This window comes from Strigops habroptila, chromosome 4 (genome assembly GCF_004027225.2).
Source record: "Strigops habroptila isolate Jane chromosome 4, bStrHab1.2.pri, whole genome shotgun sequence".
Lineage (NCBI taxonomy): Eukaryota > Metazoa > Chordata > Aves > Psittaciformes > Psittacidae > Strigops > Strigops habroptila.
Genome location: NC_046358.1, coordinates 3,689,436 through 3,710,482, shown reverse-complemented (window position 1 = coordinate 3,710,482; position 21,047 = coordinate 3,689,436). Strand labels below are relative to the sequence as shown.

The following is a 21,047-nucleotide window of genomic DNA, read 5'->3' as shown; positions in this document are numbered from 1 at the left end:
ACCAATATACTCCTTATAACATACAGTGTTTGCCTTCAATTATTTTCTGTGCAAACTCAGGGGAAAAAAACAGCCCCTGCATTTACCTTTCTGTATGCTTTTAAATCAGCGATAAATACCCTTCTTGACATAGGCCATAGGAAATTTGAGGGCATCTATCCTTTTTGGTTTGCATGGGGAGGGAAACACTCTATCTCCCTGCTACCAACTGCAAAGAACTATTTCTCCTCCTTGTGCCAAGCCCAAGCTACACGAAACACTCCAACCCACACAGAGCCATTACTGTCTTGCACCAGGACGTTGTTTAATCAAAGTTTCCAAAGCATATACTTGTGTGACCCTCTTTTCTTTCAGGATAAACCACAATGCTTTAGGAATTAGAACTACAAACAGCAGGGGGAAAAAAAAAAAAAAGATGGTGCCATTTATATTATCAAAACCTGTATCTTCCCCCTTTATATTACCTTCCCCTCTACATGGCACAGACTCCAAAACACAGCCGTGAACTCACACGTATGCATAGGAAGGCACATGTACATACAATGAAATCTTTCTCTAGCTACCACAGCACTGCAGCTTCTGTCTTTGTAGACATAAGGGCTTCTGAGACATTGAGACTTAATGGAAAGACTTAGAGGTTTATAGGAGCCCCGCACAGCATTCACTTTTCCAACTTCTTGCCTGGAAATTCTATCCCACAAGCACACACAGAAACTTTCACTAGGTGCTTACAGAAATTACTGTCCTGTTTACACACCGAAAGTTAAATCTTAAAAGCCTACATATGCAACTCCTGTAAGAATACTTCTATCTCCATTTTATTTACCCTACTATTTTATTTCACTATATGAAACATGAATAAAAATGGGGAATCATATTGTGACCATGTACCCATCCGCTTCACAGACACACATTTCTCTATCTGAGTAGACTGTGGTGCTATATATTTGACTTACATTACCACATCATACATCCAGACCCGAGCGGATTCCACAGCCCTATGTAGCACGTGTTCCCATTTTCTCTTTTCCTGGGTGCCACTACACAGAAGAGTAACCACTCTCTCTCTCAAAGGATTTCTCTACACATTCCTTCTCAAGCGCCACCTCTCCTGTCCTTTCCCCAGAAAACATCCTTTGTCTCTCCAAGGCCAATTCAACATGAAACTTACACACACACTTAATTTTAAGCATACAAATACACCCCCTGTGTTCAGTGAGGTTATTTACTCGCCTAGGTCAACCACACCTTGATGTGCTTCAGTGCCATACAAACACAGACCACTATGATCAACTGGGTCACAGAAAACCCCATTTACCAGAAAGTGTGGTCACAGCACAGACTTTTACAGACTAATAACGTGCTATCTTTATGTCCCAGTGCAGCCACATTCCTCATAAGTGCCAAAATTCACTCTTTCCTAACTGTAACGTCTAAGACCTGTTTTTCCCTGATTTCCTAATGTGCAACGGAGCTGTTGATCCAGTGTTTTGGTGGGAGTTTGCTATCACACGCATTTTGCATCAGGCTTTCACCCAGGGCTGCATCTCCCTCTGTGATAAAGAGTCCTGGGAGAAAGACTTCGCTACCGCTAAATTTCCCTGTGTTAGTTTTTAGGGCAAAGACCCTGAATTGTATCAATTTCTTTAAGATGATGAAGCTCAACTTAAGTGGACACTCATGAAATCAGTAAATATCCATCAATTAATACTGGTGTATCATTACCAATGAGAGAAATAGAGAAATACAAGAGCATGTTTCAACATGGTTCCTTTAAAGGACGTGTTTCATACCTCAGCTTTGCTCTTAAATGTTGCTCATGGTGCACTTGTAGAAATTATTTCCTTCTGGAGCATTCTGCCCTGTATTTTACCTGGCTTTTCTATAAATATTTACTACACATTTTTGTGTTACTTAAACTAAACAGATAATTTTAGCTGTGTGATTGCTATTTATCTTTTGTCTTCTAATATTAAGGCCTCTCAGCAAGTATTATCAATGAACCCTTCAAAATGACTGTGGCAGAGGGGCAGAAGGCAGTGGCATGGGAAAGACAACGGAAAGAATCTTTCCGTTGTCTTTCCATTTTCTTGGTGTTCTTTCAAAAGCATTTAATTCATACTAATTGCTGAATTGCAAAGAAAGGAACTCCCCATGAGGTGCTTTGCCTAGCCACGCCAGCAGGCTTGAAGGGCTCTGCAGTGTCTCCTCGGGATTCCTAATGGTCTGCAGCGCTCTCCTGACATGTCCTGCTGCAGCAGGAGAGGTTATCACAAGGGTAGCCTGCTCCTCTCTCCTTTTCCCATCTGGAACCAAGGAGAGGAGCAACTAGGAACAAATATTTGTTAATGTATTTGATTTGGAAGGCATCAGCCATAACCCCCGGTGCTGTGTAATAATCACATTATTAATAATAATTGTAGCAGAGAGTAACTGTCATGACAGGTAGGTTAAACTGAGGAACAGAGATGTGAGCAGGTCAAACAGGCCCTGTGATAGGTAGAGAGCACAGCCTAGGATCACTGCCTTTGCACCTCTTTTTCACCCTAGTTCAGTCTCGCATACACCAGACTTTAGCTGTCTTGACCTTTTCCTGGTCTCTAAAGCAGTGCCCTGATCCTAACTCAATGGGGCACTCTCACAGGAGAGCCCAAGATGAGCACAGCAACATCCAGGCTGGCTGCTAGGGATGGGGATCCATGGAGAGAATCCCAATGGCATTGAGGAACCCTTACTTATGTCCGTGAGCCAACAGCACCTTGCTGTTAGCACAAGGGGGTTGATAGACATACAGTGAGTATTACAACACAGGTATTAGAAACATCATCTGGCCCTATTTTAAACAACCAGTGTAACACAACCCCATAATTTCCAGTACAATCTTTTCCGACTTCTAACTAAAGACCAGCTGAACAAGAGACCTAAAAATATACATATTCACAACATAGGGGAAGAAATGCTTTCATTTTCCTTAAATTTAAAGCAAATACACTAACATCAAAACCTCTTTCTATTGCCCATTTTCCTTACCAAGTTTGTTTGAAGAGGAGCACGAGAGGAAGATGGCTGTAAGTCAGATGATCATATGGACTTTGCACTGTCATGGAATTATGTAGGTCATCTGCTAATATCAACAGACTTCTGCTGCATCCAGGTTCAGCAAACCTGGTTTCTGTCACTTTCCAGAACTATGCTGATAGGGAATTCATTGCTAGACAGGAACTTCACCTCTACTAAAGAAGCATTTCTCATACTATGGGTTACAAAAGGACATAATGATATTCCCAGTGCCAGAAAAAAATAAGTTTGTCAGCAGTAGCTCAGTTTTTGACAGCAGAGGACTGAGAAAGGTTGCAAGTACCTCAGGTAGTCACTAGGCTGCTCACTACCTTGGCTTGCTGGCATCAAGTCCAGTCTCCCTGGAAAAGTGAGTTTGTTTTCAGGTGGCGATTACAGTCTTAGTCTCTATCATCAACAAAGGGAAGAATTCAAGACAATAACAGGAAGAGAGGTGAATCAAAGGATGTCACTGATTCAGAAAGTTTGATAAATACTGCACTAATGGAGGTAATGACGCTGCATATAGTAGATTGCAAGAAAAGAAGTACATAGGCTGCCTGCTAACGGGAAAGGAACCACACCACCCATACTGAGCACTTAATACCTATGAGAATGAAAAACAAGAAACACAAAACTTTTCCTAGTGATGGGCTGACTGATAGAATATTTATCAGACTTGATCAATTAATAATGCTTCGTTTAGTGACCGCCTTTTTGCCATGTAATTGGTACCTGTGTACAATTAAAAAGCAGGGCATGATCCTCATAGTCCAAACGCTTTAGTCCTTCTGAATGAGTTATTAGTGGAAGAATAGGAAGGAACTACACACCACTCGTCTCACTTGGAAGAGGTGCTCGGCATGTCTGAATTCCTGTAGACTCCAATTGTCTCAAAATGTATCATGACCTTGGTACCTGTCATTTATTTGGCTTGGAAGGAGACAGCTGATGAGCTTGCTCTATTTCACTTTGCTTTTTTGAAGGGCTTCAGCTATGGAAACAACTTATTGCCAAAAAGCCCTCCTATTTTCTTATACTCAGACCAGTTTTGTACACTCCCAAGGTCCTTCCTCACCTGTAGCTTTGGGAAGATGGTTTCCCATTTCTCCTACTCCAAACCTGACAATAGTATATTTTACCTATATCTACATTTGACACCCCAGGACACCTAGGCAAATGGCATACGTTCAACTCACCATATTAAATTAAACTGCTTACAAAAGATAAAATACCCCTTATTCCTCCCGCTCTCTTAACAAGTTAGCATAATAAATAACACCCTCGGGTCAAAAAAAGTTGGCTAGAAATTTTTGCTTTGTATCATAATGAAGGTCAGAAACCATCTACTAACAGAGGATGACGAGAGCATCTATTTTTATCCTCAGGAGGACCATCTGAAAACGTACTGTCTCTAGTCCTCAAGCATGCATATTCATGGGTTGTAAACAAGCTGAGTCCAACTAAACTTGGACATATGGTACAGCCATCCCTTCCCAGATCCCAAGTCTAGCCATTCCCTAATAGCAAAGCACACTTGTTAGCACTGAACAAGTGAGGGGCTTCCCAATTGTGCAGTGCTGAGCATGACATAAGAACTTACATGGAATGAAACAAAATCTAATAGACTTTGATAAAGAAATGAAATGTTCTGGTTTCAGAAATATTCTGAGTGTGACTTTGAACTTTTCCCACCAAATAAATAAATAAATAGATAAAACTAAAGTGCTTTCTAAAAATTACACCAATGATCCTACAGACGTTTATGAATGAGGTCCTGTCAGTTTTTCCCATGGACATTTCTTACTGTCCTACATGATTTTGTAGCCCCTCAATATTAATGGTTGAGCATTTCATTAAGACATTCACATTATTTGTCTAAATAGTGTAGGACTTTCGGTCATGGCTAATAGCAACCTAGTCTTCTCCAGCTGCCCCAACGTAGTTCAGATAACCAGGAATAAGGCAAAGGCACAGAAGAAGAAAACTTTGGGCCTGATATTTATACACATTGTCAATTAATTACAGACCTATCTATAAGCAGTGGTTGTGGGCCCAAGTACTTATTCCTGCTCAAAGCAGTATGGAGTGGTCACTTCATATAGGTTAAGATAAGATATTTCTGCTCAGGTTTTGTGCCTCTCTCAATAATGGTATTGAAGCCAGTCTGTGTTTCGTAAAAGGACCCAGCTAGCTGCCAGACTATAAAGTCAAACAAAAGAGAAGGTTCAAGCAGATTAATTCAAACTTCACTGTTACACTTCTCACATTAACTAAAAATGGGGAGCACACTATTAATTAACGCAACCTGTTTAACATTTTTCCCCCCTTCAGAACTTATATACCATTGACATACCATGCAGTTGAAGAATATGACCCATACTGCACTGTTGTTGCACATCTGTGTGTAACCAGTGAACTCTGACATTCCAGAGAATTAACTTACATACGGGAAAAAAAATCTTAATTTTAATTAAATTAGGAAAATGAGGCACATGTGGAGCCCCCAGAGATGGCACGTGAATGTATCAGCATCCACCTCCTTTTTACCAGTTGTTAGTTTAAGGCAGCCATTAATACCTTCTAGCTTCATGTTACCTTCCATCTCATATGGGTAAGGAACAAATGCACCAGCAGCTAAATGACATATTATCTATATATATGGAGTCTATTCTACATAACAGTATTTTTTCTTTGGAAAAAAAATTAAAAGTAGCAGCTTTCTATTCCTAAAGCTTCAGTTTCACTTAAGCAAGCAGATAGAATAAAGTCCAATCCCTAAATATAAAATACATACACAGAAATACTCTGATAAATACAACCTAATTAAAACCAACTGCACTAAAATGTAGCCAAACAATTTTGACAAAACCAGGCCTGAACCAAAATTTCTGGAAGACTGAACAAATGCAGTCGGGTATCCAGACCAGGAATGGTCCCTATCCCAGCTCTGAGGGGAGGCAGGCCTGTCTCCAGCTACGAAGCTTAGCCGATGCCTCCAACTCATCGACAGCTCAACTCCAAACTCCATTCCTACATGGAGTCAGACTGCAGCACAACTAGTCACTGCTACCACGGGAGCCCAGTGATCACTGCCAAGCTTTTGGCTGGATTTACATAGATCACAGTCTATATAAATTTCACATTTTCACACCTATGGTTTTATATGAATTGAAATTTTCTATCTTCAGTTCAGTGATTTACAAAGAAGTTTGGTGTCAACCCACTTAAATCAGATATCCTTGTACTCTGTCTGCTTTCCTTTCATTTCCCATTAGATGCTCTTATGCACATAGTGCCATCTTATATCCCTATGCCACGAAATACAGATTTGCTGCATTATTTTAACAGAAAAGTGGTGAAGATGGTTTGAATAGTTGCTTTAAATCTTAAAAGCACAAGGCCTGTTTTTTTAAATAGCATTCTATACCTTAGGTATAATGACCATTAAAACTAAGAGTTAATAACTAAAACTACAATTTCCAACTTTTGATAAACATTGAGGCCAATCAAATGGATTTTTTTTTTCAGTGAAATAAATTTAATTAATAGTATATTTTCAGTTAAAAAAATGCATACTAGTACCAGCATGTCATTACCACCCTGTGAATTAGTCTTATAGAAATACAGGGATTGATGTGAGTTGGGAAATTATACTAATCTGAGTCGTACTTTTCCCCTTTCTCAAATTAACCAGATAGATAGAAAAAAGGAAAGGGAAAACTTAAAGTTAATTAAAGCTATATTAATTAATTCTCATCCTGACACGATGGATTTTTAGAGACCAGAGACCAAGCAATTGAGTCTTCTTGTTTGAAATATATTAACAATGAAAACTGTGACAAAAGTACTAGTATTAGTAAATAGAAATAAAATCTAGATAATTGTAGTAGAAAATAAAGTATTAAAACTTGAACCTTTAATGTGGATGTTCCTTTGGTTATAAGATTACAGCCACAAATGAGGATTCTGCATTCCAAATCCTGCAGCATCTGCCTTGCCTAATCTCATACTATCATCAATAGCAGTTTTCACTGCAGGACTTGGTCTTGTATTTATGGTGTCCTACAGAAGAAATTCCTATCAAATTAGATAATAATGATTTACTGTAATAATAATTTATAGCTGAATGTTCATCATTAGGAATTTTTAAATGAATGGATTACATTGAATCATTTTCCACATCTGCTTTATTTTAATGGGAAATATAAAGATCATGGAAAACTTTGGGGGGGATTTAAAACAAACTGGTAATGTGTTTGACCCTTTCAGCAACTTTGGCATTATTTCTAGAGCGCAAAAAGAATACATAATTTGTGTGATAGGAGAACAAAATACTTTCAAAAATACTAAGAGAGGAATGCATTTGTGAATTCATTCTGAAGAATCTACTATTCACCTCTAAAGCTGTTCATTGATAAATAAAGAATAAAGTATATTACTAAACACATAAATTCTGTTTTCCATATCAGGCTCACACTATGGCTGACAGAGCTCACTTTCTAATTAATGAAATATTTAATAACATAATCATATTTAAGCTTATTAATATGCCTTTTAAAAGCACACAATTTCATTGAAGATGATACAACTAGCAAACTCAAATTTAAGGTAGTATTTCAGTGGAAACTGTAGTCGAAGAAGTTGGGCATTGTTCCTGACATTTATATTTATGTGCTGCCACTACATTGAGCTGACTCTGAGCTTGCTCACTTCAGATCATACTGTACCTACCTTACATTTAGTTTCTAAAGTCTAGCTTATTGTACTGATTTTAGCACTGATATGGCCAGAAGCAGATGCCCACTGATTTAAAAGTTATATGGAAATAATTTTTTTTCCTTGGAAAAAATCACTTTTGTGGTGTTCATGTCTCTGTCGATTATATACATGCAGTTATTCTTTTCCAAGGTAAATATTTAAGTTAATTTAGTACATTAAAACTGCATTTTTTTTACTGTAGTTAGGGTTAAATTTAAGGAGCTGACCAGTCTTTTGAAAAACTAAGTTCTGCTAAGTGGTAGAACTCTCATCATGAGTTTTTATAGCATGCTTTGCATTAGAATGCATTGCCAAAGGAAGAAAGCTGGTTTTCCTCTCTTAAAAACAATTGCAGCAAACACTTAAAAACATTTTTATTCAAATATGGGGGGGGTTTGTTTGTTTTCTTTTGTTCTTTTAAACTCCTTCCTTTACTTCAAGGACTTTAAAACTTCAATTGCATGAAGTTACTTGTGCAAAATTGCTGGCTATCTCCTCCTGTCTGTAATTTCTTTCAATGTAAAAACCAAATCAGTATATATTCTTTATTATAAATTTCTAAAACAACAGGGATATTGTGTTTGTTATTCTGGAAGCCATAAAAAGAAAAAAAAAAACCTCAAAAGAATATTAAGGAGAAACTGAAAAGATATAGCTTCCAGACACATGATCAATATGGGACTGTTCCTATATATCAGTTATTCCAAATGCTTTTATTTGGATAAAATTTAATGTAGAATATTTCTATAGCTCATTGTTCTCTTAAATAAGTCTCGGTTCAACTTACAAACAAGTATGATGTAACCCTGTCTGCTCAGTTGGTTTAATGAGAGATGAACTATCTATAAATAGAAATCTCTTATCGTAAGAAGATTTATAAATAACCTATACATAATTGGCAAAAATATATCAAACCACATTGAAAGGTTTGAGAACATGTTTTAGGTTTTTAAGGAAGATTTGCAACTGATTTTTTCTAAATCTCCCTTTTCTTTTCATTGATAACTGCTCAAAAGCCTTCAGAAAGAAGAAACCCCCCACTAAGATTCAACAATGCAAATTAATGTTCCTAATAATTGTAACTGTGTCTACATCCACATGTGCTGTTAATTATTCTGTACAGTATTCAGTTTGAAGGAGAGCTGTATTCCAGCTGCAGTCAGTTACAAGATAATGTTATAACTTTCAAGAAGCTTCTTACAGAAATTAACTTTACAAAACTGTTCAAATAATTTCCTATTAATTATTTCAAAATAAAAAGATCTGCTTTAAGAGAATTTGTGAATTCTGATCGAATTCACTGCCTTTTTTCCTCTGCTTTTCTGTAGGAAAGTCAATAGCAATTTCTGCAAAAGAGGAAAAAACATAACTTATTAACAGAAATATATTCAGTAAGGATGAGCCATGATTCTAGTATTTTAGTTCTTAAATCATATGAATTAATATGAACTATAGGAATCCATAGGACAGTGATGAACCCCAAACTGGCTTCTGTTTATTGTCTGCCCTTACTAAAGTATTTTCTCCTTGTACAAATTGTTAAGTTTTAATCCTGCCAAATAAAGGTTGTCTATTTAAACAATATATTTAGTAAATAACAAATTTAAACTCACAAATAAAGATATTTTTAATGTCTGAAAGGCCAAATTTGTATATTTTATTAAAAGAAGTTCTTTCTTGATGCAAAGATCTCTCTGCTTTATTTTCTACTGCTCACATGAAAATGTCAGTGCTGAAATAACTAAGTTTTAGATTCAGCAGCCAGATCTAATTGTTCTAATTGCTAAAACATATTTCTGCCTCTATTCTGTAAGGGCAGGGCTTTATTTGTTTCAGATCCTATATATGTTAATGGAGAATGTAAAACATTTAAGTCCTACAAACCACTGAAAACCAGTAGATAAATAAGACGGAATTCTTTTTATCAAATTATCAGCTGATAGACTAATAATAGCAACCACCTAAAAGCTTTTTTTACAGTATTTGCTACTCCTTTTTGCTTAGATTTTAAATCTAAAATTTTTGCTACTTTGCTTTTAAAGCAACAGTGAAGTTTTGTTCTGTAGCAGAATATTGAAGAGTTAATAAATTCTATTTAAATAAGCTGACATGAAATTCAGCTCCCTTTGAAGCCAAAGGGAATTTTCTCACTGATTTCCAAAGAGCAGGATCAGTCCTCAGGAATTTCAAATCCAGTTGTCTCCTAACTTTTACCATATGAATTTGGTAACAATTAGGTATTATTACTCTTTGGACATATTTGATAATTTAAATCTTTTTTATTACTGTTAGGAAATAAATCCAGCAAAAGGAAAAAAATATTTATCTGGAATTTTGGCTAAAGTATAAAATAGTCCCACTTCAGCTTTTTCCTCTGTATATTAAGGTACAAAACACCCAACTCTAACTAGATTTCACAAATACTTGTATCTCTATTAGATAACCGAGCTTACTTTGTTTTATATTTAGCTGCATACTGCGTAGTACTTTGGCTATTATGAGTCTAACTTCCCAGAATATAATATAAGAAAATATCTGCCCTGAAAATGATTTTTCAACTGGATGCCATTTGGTATAAATATTCACTTAAAAAAAAAAGCTGCCCAACTGAAATTATCTGGTTGAATGCTGCAGTCCTATAGAGCTTCCCCTAAATTTGAATCTATTCTGATTTTTCATTTCCTTCAAGTCTGATTTCGAGATGATGAGAAGAACCTGTCTCTGTATGTCAATCTTTCACTATATGTAATATATACAAACAAAGGCTATATAAAACTCAACCCTCCCTTTCCCCCCCCCCCCAGACAAAAGTAATTTCATTTCGAGCAGTACATTTAAAGGCAGTAGGGATTTTGCCTAAGTTAACTATGGAGGTCAAAACCATGTAGGAAATTTCTCTTAATATTGAAAATATGGGGTTTATGATTATGGGAAAATAATGTTTGTGGTAAACAGTATGTTATCAAAACAGCTTTGAAAGCTTCTATAGTTACCTTTCCTGAATGCTCTGGCTACTTCTGGTTCTCCCTCATCTGGAAGAAAAAGCTGGTTTCCAAGTTAAATTGGCAAATTATTGTTACAAATCCAATCTCCAATTTCTTTCCTTTAAAAACTCTTGTACTTTGGAACATTTTGCTTATTTAGTTTAAGATTCAGGCTGCTTGTCCTGGAGATTTTAATTTTCATAGAACTGATTGTAGCAGATCCTAAACATCCAAGAGAAGAAACCCAAACAAAACTACAATTGAAGACCATTTTTGATTACTTAGGTTTTTAATTCATTTGAAATACTTCATGTTGTTTTGATGTATTCTGCATTTGGAAATGTGCAGTTAAAAGTTTTAACTTTGATTTTTGATTTACTGCTTTCCAAACTTGGCTCTAAATGCCAGGTACTATGAGAGGAAGCACTACAGCATTATCAACTGGACGTTCTTCCGGGGCTGTATTAAACTAACCTGCACTCCTAGGAATAATCCCGATCCACAGAAATGTTCTTATTGTGTTTCTTGAGATTATTTTCATGAATATGCATGACTATTCACTGAAGGTTGTAGGATTTAACCTCCAAAGAGCCATCAGAGACCCCTTACTTTTCCAGCAAAGGGCAGAAAGCATCCTTAGTTCTGATGTTTATAGGACCTATTTTAACAGGACAACATAATTTTGGAAATCATTATTTAGATTTAGCCCCCAGGATTTATAAACTCCTTCAGTAAGCAGTGCAGTTTAGCCTCATGTACAAATGCCTCTGAACCCAAGAAGGAGAGCAAGGTGCAGAGGCAGAGCAGGACCCTCCAGAGCCCCGCAGCCGATGGGGTCCCAGGCACATGGGTCCCCTGCAGGCTCAGGACCCGGGCACTATGCAAAAGAAGGGCTCAAAGTCGGCTTCCAGTCCACAAACCTGCAGGTGTCCAACAGAGAGGGCAGCGAAAGGCACGGAAGGTTAGTCAGGATCAGGCCTTTGTGGTGCATGCTTTTGTTAGCGTAGGGTTGTGAAGAATTAGTGGTTCCATCTATTTTACCTGTGACCTCGATGCCCCCGGTCTATATGCTGTTAAGCCATAGGCTTCTGTTCCGCTCCCCCCCCCCCCCCCCCAAAAAAAAAGAATGAAGCAAACTGGGAGGAATTTTTTCCCAGCAAATACAGAAAGGGTTGGACTGGGAGAGGAAAGGTAGAATTGGTGAAAACTCCTTTACTTTCTCCAGAAAACAGGAGTTAAATCAGGATGGTCTGGGAAAGACTAACCAAACCAAGCAGCAAAGTTTTCCACTGCTGGTTCTTCGAATTGCTGGAATCGATGCAAGTCTTTGAGAAAGTGCCAGCCAGGGAAGGGTTAACCAGGGTTTTGTTATGGAGAGACAGTGATGGTTCCATTTGAGGTGACAAAGATAGTTATGGGCCTGATCCAAGGCAATCGGGAGCACTTTCAGCAGAGCAACAGCTTGAATCTACACAAGGTGTAGGAGACTACACCTCGTGTCGTTTTGTAAAGCTGCTGCCAAAAATAAAGCTTTGATAACGTTTCCGTTCAGAACTACCCTTCTTTGAGCCAAAACCTGTCTCACTAAATCGAAGCAGGACAGCTAAAACTTCAGTTTAGATGTGTAACAAACTTTTCTTTAAACTAGATGTGTAACTAACTTTGATTTAAACGAGATGTAAAACTTATTTAAAATGTAATTCCTAAGTTGTCCTATTTTTAACTTTTAAGAAATTAAAAAATGCATTACTAATAAATATAAATCAGTGTTATTCAGGTGATTTTATATATTTCTGTAACTGCAAACAAAGCAAATTCAAGTTTTGAGCCCACTAATTATTAATAAAGACAGTTATTTAAACTGGAAAAGGTGCTTTTATACATGGAAGGTAACTATTACAAGGTATGAAAAGAGTTAGTCTGCTTTAAGAGACTACCTGCTCCACAGGTATTCTGCCCCATGGAGTTGTTGATTTTACCCTTTATTACCCCTTTCACAGCAGATCATGCTATGTTAGTGCTTCCCTAGATGAACTATCCTCCCTTGTAAAAGTCCCCACTTCCAAAGGGTTAACCAAACTCCTTAATCCCAGACTTTATTTTTTTAGAGGTCTATAACTTCACTGGAATCTAATGGTGACAGTTTGGTCTGTTGCCATTTGTGGGGCTCTTTTGTATAGCTCTCGCACGGACTGCACAGTCTCAGGTACATCATCTTTACTGTGCTCTTGCATCCTCAGCTGCAAAAAACCCCATCATGAAAGTGGCCAGCCCAGAGGACCCGATGGATAAAAGGAGCAAAAACTACCTCCTGGAAAGTTAAAACATCCTGCATTAAGCAGCAAATATTAGTTTTATTACACTTTTTTCCACTAAAGTCAACAGCTTTTAACTAGTTTTTAAAACCCCAACTGACCCCCAAGTACATGACTTCTGCAGCCTCCTTCTGGGGTCTGATCACAAAAGCTTCTTGGGGTCTGATGTGCTGAAACCCCCCCGAGTCAGCAACTGTTCTGTGATTAGCCCCCAGACCTGTTAACTCTTCACTCACTGCAGGTTTATGGCACCTGCCTTCCAGGAAAGTGACCGTAAAAACTACCTGTTCCTAGCAGACACATTCAGTTCCCTACATATAAAAGCACTCTGTTAATCTGGAGTTACATGATATATGGCACTGACCCATGGCAGGAAACTTCCTAACCTCTTAAAAGCAAAGATCTCCACACACCTCACTGACAAACTAAAGCCAAAGTTCCTGATATGAACATCTGCAGCTGCAATGATTTTAGCAAGTTGTCTCATGTATGCCAGTAAGGATTCAGGTCCATTTCATGTATTTTTACCACTCTAACATTGCCAAACTACCTGTACAAGACACAGAGAGCGGGACTTCAGTCTGCCCGGTAAAGCAGCATGACCTGCTCCTTCTGCCCAGAGATCTGCAATAAACTTTATGAGAGGCAGTAAGATTTACCTTGATTTACAGATCTTGGGGGCTGAAATGTGGACGGTAACCTGTTTAAAAAGTTACCATCTAACTCCATGAAATCACTCTCTGTGCTGAGGGCTCACCTCCACAGAGCCCCAGCTCAAACCTGCAGAGTGCCATCTGCCTGCCTGCACTCTGTGAAGAATCAGTTTGTCCGCACTTACAATGAACTGCAGATGTTTGCAACATCATTTTTTGGACCATTACTACATGCAGACATCTTTTTCTTAAACTTGGCTCAAATAGTTTTCTTTATACACACTCTTTCCTTCAAAAAGCAAAAAACATTTTTGCATGTACGATATATTTTTGTAACTTTTTTTTTATATTAGGAAAGATTTTACTAACAGAGTTTTTTCATATTATTTACTGTTTAGCCAGCATCTTGATACTAGTGTTTAAGGAAATGCTTAGCTGCTGAATGACACATAATTTCGGTACTTATTTACAAAAGCTGTGTCACAGAACCTGCACTTTTCCCCATTCTAGCAGAATTCTGCCAGAGCCACCCCCTCTGAACCCACCCAAAACTCCAACAGCTTCACTGGTTGGAGGTTTATCACCCCTTGCATCTGTTGGTAATGGAGGGGAAAGGAGGACAAGACAATGACAGCTTGTCATTAAAGTTACACAGAGAAAGACCTGCTTACCTTTATGTCAGTCCCCAGTGATGAAACAATGATGTTTCCCCATCCAGTACCTGGTTTTCTCTCTTACGGCAAAACAGAACCTATCTTTTAAAATGGATGTGACAGGTATTTCTATATCGCTATTTTTAAAAGCAATGTTAAGGTAAATGTTTTAGTTAAGGTATATGTTTTAAATAGCTTTCTTACCTTTCTTACTAATAGCACACTGAACTGCTGAAGAGCAATTTTTGCAAGTTCACTTGCATTTCACAGCTTGTAGTATCTGTCAGTGCGCTTTGGTTATGTTTAATGATGAAACTGGACTGGCCAGCTTCCTCCTCTGCCTCCTTGAATTTGCAGGCTCTACCCAGCCCAGGACAGCAAGCACTGTGCTCATTGCATTCTGAGCACAGAATACAATCACACAGTATTCTGTGGTACTATACCAGAATAGTATTACAGGCTAAAATGGCCCTGTGATGCTATTTTTCACAAATCATGTAAATATTTCTGACTAATCTTCATTACAAATATAAGAAATCAGTTTTAAGCTAAATAGTCAGATGTATTTTAAAACATTTTGTTGTTATCATGAACTATTTCACCCTGTTTATTCTTAAGCAAGTGTCCCTCTTGATTAACAACTGCACGCTAGGACTACAATATGCTATGACCCTATGGATTTTAACATGCATATTGGGAATACTGAAAACCAGGCTTGGAAGTTCAAAAAGCTAAAATGTTCTTCTTTGACAGAGACTATGTCAAGTGAGCTGAACACCAAAATACTGCTCAGTTTGAAAGAAAACCATATTCCTACTGCAGCTAGGAAATATATGTTGAGGCCGTGTTATTCTAACTGGGATAAAAGAGATGCAACAAGGAAGATATTCCTTCCTCTTTTCTGTCAGTTTAAGTCTTGAATGACTCCAGTGAAGCGACTGAGGTTACTTAGACTTTATATCTCTGTAACTGAAGGCTGCCTACCAAAACATCCCCTGGATAGTTTAATTGACAGACATGTCTTCTACCATTTGGTTCAAAGTTTCTGTACCTCAGCTGTAGCCAAAAATATATTAATTTGGAACAAAACACCTCCAAATTGGTCAAAGTCCTTCTGTCCCAGAAAGCAATGAATACACATGTCAATGATTCACCATGTTCTTCCAAAGTGTATTGATAACTATCTCCTTCACAGCTCCCCAGATCAATATAGAGGAACTTAGAGTGGACGGGATCTCCTATGTTGATGAGTAAAGCTCTCCTATTTTGGACAACCTTGTTATAGAATTCCTTTAATTAATTTATCAAAATCCATAGCTCATTTGCTTGCCTGTTTCCACTCTGTTCCAGAACTCTACACCTGTGTTGGCTAAAAACTTTCTATAATTCTGAGCTTATATTTTAGGGTCACAAATTGGAAGTACAAATTAGGACAAATCAATAAAATCTCCAAATAAAGCAATGCCCATCTGTCTCAGGACATTATTAATGAACAACTAAGTAGAATTATGTCATGAAGGATGACTGCAGAAATGCCCCTTGCTCCAGCATGTATTTCCTACTTTGATGTTTTCCAAGCCACACTGACGTCATCTACCTGGAGTCCTGCCTAGAGCGACGCATGCAGTTTCTGCTGTCGTCAGTGAGAATTCCCATCGTGTACCAGGACCTCTGTACAGTCCGTTAGTTTTAATACTGCCAGTATGGCACAGTCAGGATACTGCTGGAAGGACGAGTACACTTCTCTTTGCTTGGTGTGTGTTGTAACCCTCTTCTTACTCTAGAACTGTGATGTTCGGGGATGGGATTCAAGATGGGAAAACCCCCCAAACATCTATATGATGCTCCATCCTTGGCAGTGTTCAAGGCCAGGTTGGACAGAGCCTTGGGTGACATGGTTTAGTGTGAGGCATCCCTGCCCATGGCAGGGTGGTTGGAACTAGATGATCTTGAGGTCCCTTCCAACCCTAACTATTCTATGATTCTATGCTATGTGGATACCACCACAGAGTTGATCTCAGAGGAGCAGGAAGAAATCTGATAGTGAACAAACCAAACAATTGGGGCGCTCCAAAATGCCAGGTATCATGGAAACTTTCTCCAAAGAATAGCTATCTATCACATAGTCAGTAATGCTCTGTTCTTGTCGAATTCCTTAGATAAATCCAGTCCTCACAGTGGAAATTCAAAGGGTATGAACACCAGGATGAAAAAAGAGAAGAAAAAATTCCATGTGTGGCCTTGCACCATATTGTTTTCTGCACACAGAAAAGTACTACGGCTCTTTGAAGTGCTGGTAGGAAATGTATAACCTCGATCCACTTCAATCATTAGATAAATTCATCTATCTCTTGCCATATCCACCCGAATACAAACCTTTCTGACATACATCAATGACATCAGTGACTAGGACCAAGTCATACCATTCAGAAATCAGATATTTAATGGCCACTAATCCCATCATAATAATTACAAAATAACGTCATGATGAGCCAGAGTAAACAAAATATATGAACAAAAATGGCAAGGAAAAATGCAATTAGAGTCTTGGGCTTGATCCAACTCCCTTTTGCTTCAGTGGGAGTTCTGATAGACTATTACCCCTATGTAATTAGAGATTTAGGCTTAATCCAGCTCCCATTTGCTTCAGGGGAATTGGGATAGGCCCCTATGCCCTAATTTTCTGCTGTCTTGCCCCTTGTATACTCAGTTCTGCATAAGCAAAGTGGACCTGTTTCACCACCCTGATGCTCTGTGTCATATTAGGAATCACTTTTCAAGACTCAAATAAGAAAAGTAAATACAAAACAGAGCGTCTATACCTGTTTTGCACTCACTTTGCATGGGCCTGAATTCTTAGATGAAGCAGTGAAAAATCAGGTCTTTGGTATTATTCAAGGTGCTGGAGACTGAAATGCTTTTTTTCCCTCTGTTACCATAAAAATCAAAACCTAATTCCTGGTTCTTTAGCAAACTGTATGAAATGCTCTCAAGGAGATCTTCAGGAAGGTTGCTTCACTTAACAAATTCACTAGACAGAACAGCTGATGGATACAGTCCTTCACTTCGGCTCACCAAACAGCTACAAATAACCTGTAAAGCCTTTACTAGGGATGCAGATTCCAAACCTGGGATCAGAAATCCAAAGATTTCTATTTCTAAGCATGAGGGGAAAATTAAAATCGTATCAAAAACAGTCCTGGCCATGTTCTGCATTCCCTTAAAAAACAAAGGTAACTTCTTTTGGGGGTTGGAACTAGATGATCTTAAGGTCCTTTCCAACTCTAACTATTCTATGATTCTATGATTCTCTCACAGTGTTCCAATTCTGATTGTTTCTTTTCTGGATGAAAGAAAATAGAGTCAGTTTTATGCAAAAAATATGAACATTATCGACTTGATAAATTAAAATATCTTTAACATTAGCTATTATTACTGACCCTGATGTTGTCATAAGCACTCAGTAGTCAGCATTCTGTACACTGAGAATGTGAAATGTCTGCAAACTAATACAAACATCCTTCCTTTGCACACACATTGCTGCACAGAGATATACTGGCTCTCCAGATTAGGCAAAACCAGATTAGCCATGTCTACATGAGTGCATGCAATACATACATTACAGATGGAGACAGGCTGAGAGAGCTGGGTTTGTTCAGCCTGGAGAAGAGAAGGCTCTGCGAAGACCTTAGAGCAGCTTCCATTGCCTAAAGGGGCTACAAGAAACCTGGAGAGGGGCTTTGGACAAGGGCCTGTGGGGACAGGACAAGGAGTAATGTTTTAGACTGAAAGAGGGGAGATATAGATTACATATTAGGCAGAAGTTCTTCCCTGTGAGGGTGCTGAGGCGCTGGCACAGGGTGCCCAGAGAAGCTGTGGCTGCCCCATCCCTGGCAGTGTTCAAGGCCAGGTTGGACACAGGGGCTTGGAGCAACCTGCTCTAGTGGAAGGTGCCTCTGCCCGTGGCAGGGGGTTGGAACTGGATGAGCTTTAAGGTCCCTTCCAACACAAACAAGCCTGTGATTCTGTGAGCACAAGTCCTCACTAGTACATGTAGTTTGAACTCAAGTATGCGCATCCTTTCCTGATAGCATTAACAAAAACATAGCTAAATGGACATACTTCTGCCTTAGACTGACTTTGAAGAACCTTTAAAACGGATGGTATGTATGTCCAGATAGACACACATAAAGATAAATGCAAAAATACATAATCAACTATGAGACAAAACCACATATGAATATTAATAAAGCTAAGCACACGTGTGTAGACACACATGGATAGAACATGTGCATGGTTACACTTAGACACATTCTCATATTCCTGCCTGTCTGCCCAAATCAGTCTGGAATTTGGTTTGAGCTTGAACCATCTTTTTTTCTCCTTGCCTAGAGAAACTGTGTACACATAATGTTTCAAAGATGCCAATTACAGTAAATGCAGGCACACTTTGGTGTATACATACCACCACTTACACACATTCCAGAGAGAATCCCTATCTTTCAGAAAAAAATCACCTATTTTTCCCCATCAAACTTGTTGTGAGATGCTTGTGTCCTTCAGTAGTCAGTGGGATGAGAGAAGCAAAAATATCAGCTATTAAATAATAACCGCTTGGTTTACGTTTATAAAGATCTTTTACCCCCACTTTCCTCTTCAAGTTTTATTCTGAAGTATGACTTTCCACCTGCAGCCTTGTCATGAATGATCTGACTTGAAAATCAAAGCATGGAGGAGGAGAAATAATGAATCCCTTGGTTAGTACATTCAGATTTGAGCTAAAGGAAATGTGCTGATGCTTTTCCTGTTGTTACTGATATGCTGCCATACATAAATATATCCCAGTATGGGCAAAAATAGGTAAAAACCCCCTGTTGCTGAGAAGCTAATGTTCTAAATTAGACTAATCCAAAACATACCTTAGGGGGCATGAGGAAAAGGGAGAAATAGAGTGGGAAGGCTTGAGCAGTGCAAGGGTTTTCTGCAGAAGACAGTCAGTGGTTGCTCTTTGGTTCCACATATTCCTTGTCATTTTAGTTTTATCATCCTTTTCAACCTGTTATCATTGACATTTCACTGGTAGATCTCTTCTGAAAGGACTCGCAGAAGAAATCTGTCCTGAGGAATCTGCAGAAAAAGACAGGACCTGAATAGCAAAATTAACTGAGGGTTGGTATAGTAATTTTGAGAACAGAGGCATCCTGGGACGGGGAGCGTGGAGATCAGCGAGGAGATGGGGAGAATGAAAGAAGAGAAAGCAAAAGGAACATCTTAGAGAAACTAAGTTATATTATCTGGAAAGCAAGAATTATGGTGAAGATGAAGGTTAACAATGTTCCTTCTCCTCACGCTGGTAAGAAGGTCAAGGTAGTAGTCACCATATTTTTCTCCTTGAGATACTGGAGCATTTATTGAAGGTCTCCTATGAAAAGACTTTGTCATAGAAGACTTGGTACCACTGGAGTGCTTATGAGCAATTCTGCCCTTCTTATAATTACTAGCCAACACTAGAACTGCCATGGGTGCTAAGGGATAATCACAGTCGCACTGTGGTAGGGTTGTACAGTCCCACAACAACTGGCTGCCTCCGAGCCAAAAGCAAACTGAAGGATAAGCCTGGCCAGAGAAAGAGCTAGGCAGATGTACTTATGGCACTCAGTTTTGACAGTAAGAATTAACTCATGGCTCACCATGGTTTTACTAGTTTTATTAAAAACTCTTTGATGGGTTTTCATTTGTTAAATGGGGAAAAAAAGCTTCAAGTTGTTGATGGGGTTTTTTTCCTTCTTTTTTTCATTTAAATAGGATTATTCCTCAATTAATCTTCATAAAATGTTTGGGGATCTCCAAGTATAATTAACAAGAACCAGGCAGTAGGTTCTGTAGTATTTAAACAATAAATGCACACACACATTCCACTGTCCTAGCTTACACTTAATACTAAACAGTCTGTGTGTGGGCTGGTACTTCAGGTTGTAAGTCAGTATCATTAGTCAATATAGATGTATACTGACCTCTCAGATGTGTAAGTCACATTTCTTCTAGTTCTTTTTATCATCAGTTATTAAAACCTGGTCCTTAAAGGAAAACAGACAAGTTTTAGGGATGCCAACGATAAATCAACACTTTAATTGGAGTATGTAAATTAAAATACATATATACCTATGTAAATAAATACTTAATGGACCATCTTGAGTGTCAAAGAACAATGTTGGTGGTAGTTTTTTTATCTTTAATATAGCTTTTAAATATTAGTCTTTTCCAGGAGGATGCATTGGTGAGATGTATTGTCTGATATGCCCTTGGCCAGAATTATCCTTACACACATTGTGCAGTTCACACACATTATGCAGTGTGCTATAAGCTGATTATTTTCTTGGCCGCAGCCCACCCTTTAAGCCTGGGCATTTCAGTGTGGAAGGAATTCCTGTACGTATGTCATTCGTAAAGCACTGAGAGATCCGTTGGGTTGAGTATGCACCGTTAGCCAGACACAAAAGGAGAAAAAAGTAATAGGTGTGCTGTATTTTTGTAGTATTCAACTGGTTGAAAAGTGCTAGTCTCAGAGATGGACTTCAGGTTTCCTGAGTTATAAAGTAATCGCATGCATGTATGTGTGTAATA

General features: G+C 38.3%; 1 long non-coding RNA gene across 3 annotated transcripts in view; it reads right to left on the bottom strand.

Moving 5' to 3' along the window:
- LOC115607165 overlaps nt 1–21,047 on the bottom strand; it is a 57,126-nt gene that overhangs the window by 16,359 nt on the left and 19,720 nt on the right. Inside the window, exon 3 of one of the 3 annotated variants that reach the window (XR_003991117.1) lies at nt 19,343–19,550. The exons of the other annotated variants lie outside the window; for them this stretch is intronic. This is a non-coding gene — a long non-coding RNA (uncharacterized LOC115607165). The remainder of the gene's footprint in view (nt 1–19,342; nt 19,551–21,047) is intronic. 3 annotated transcript variants of the gene reach the window in all.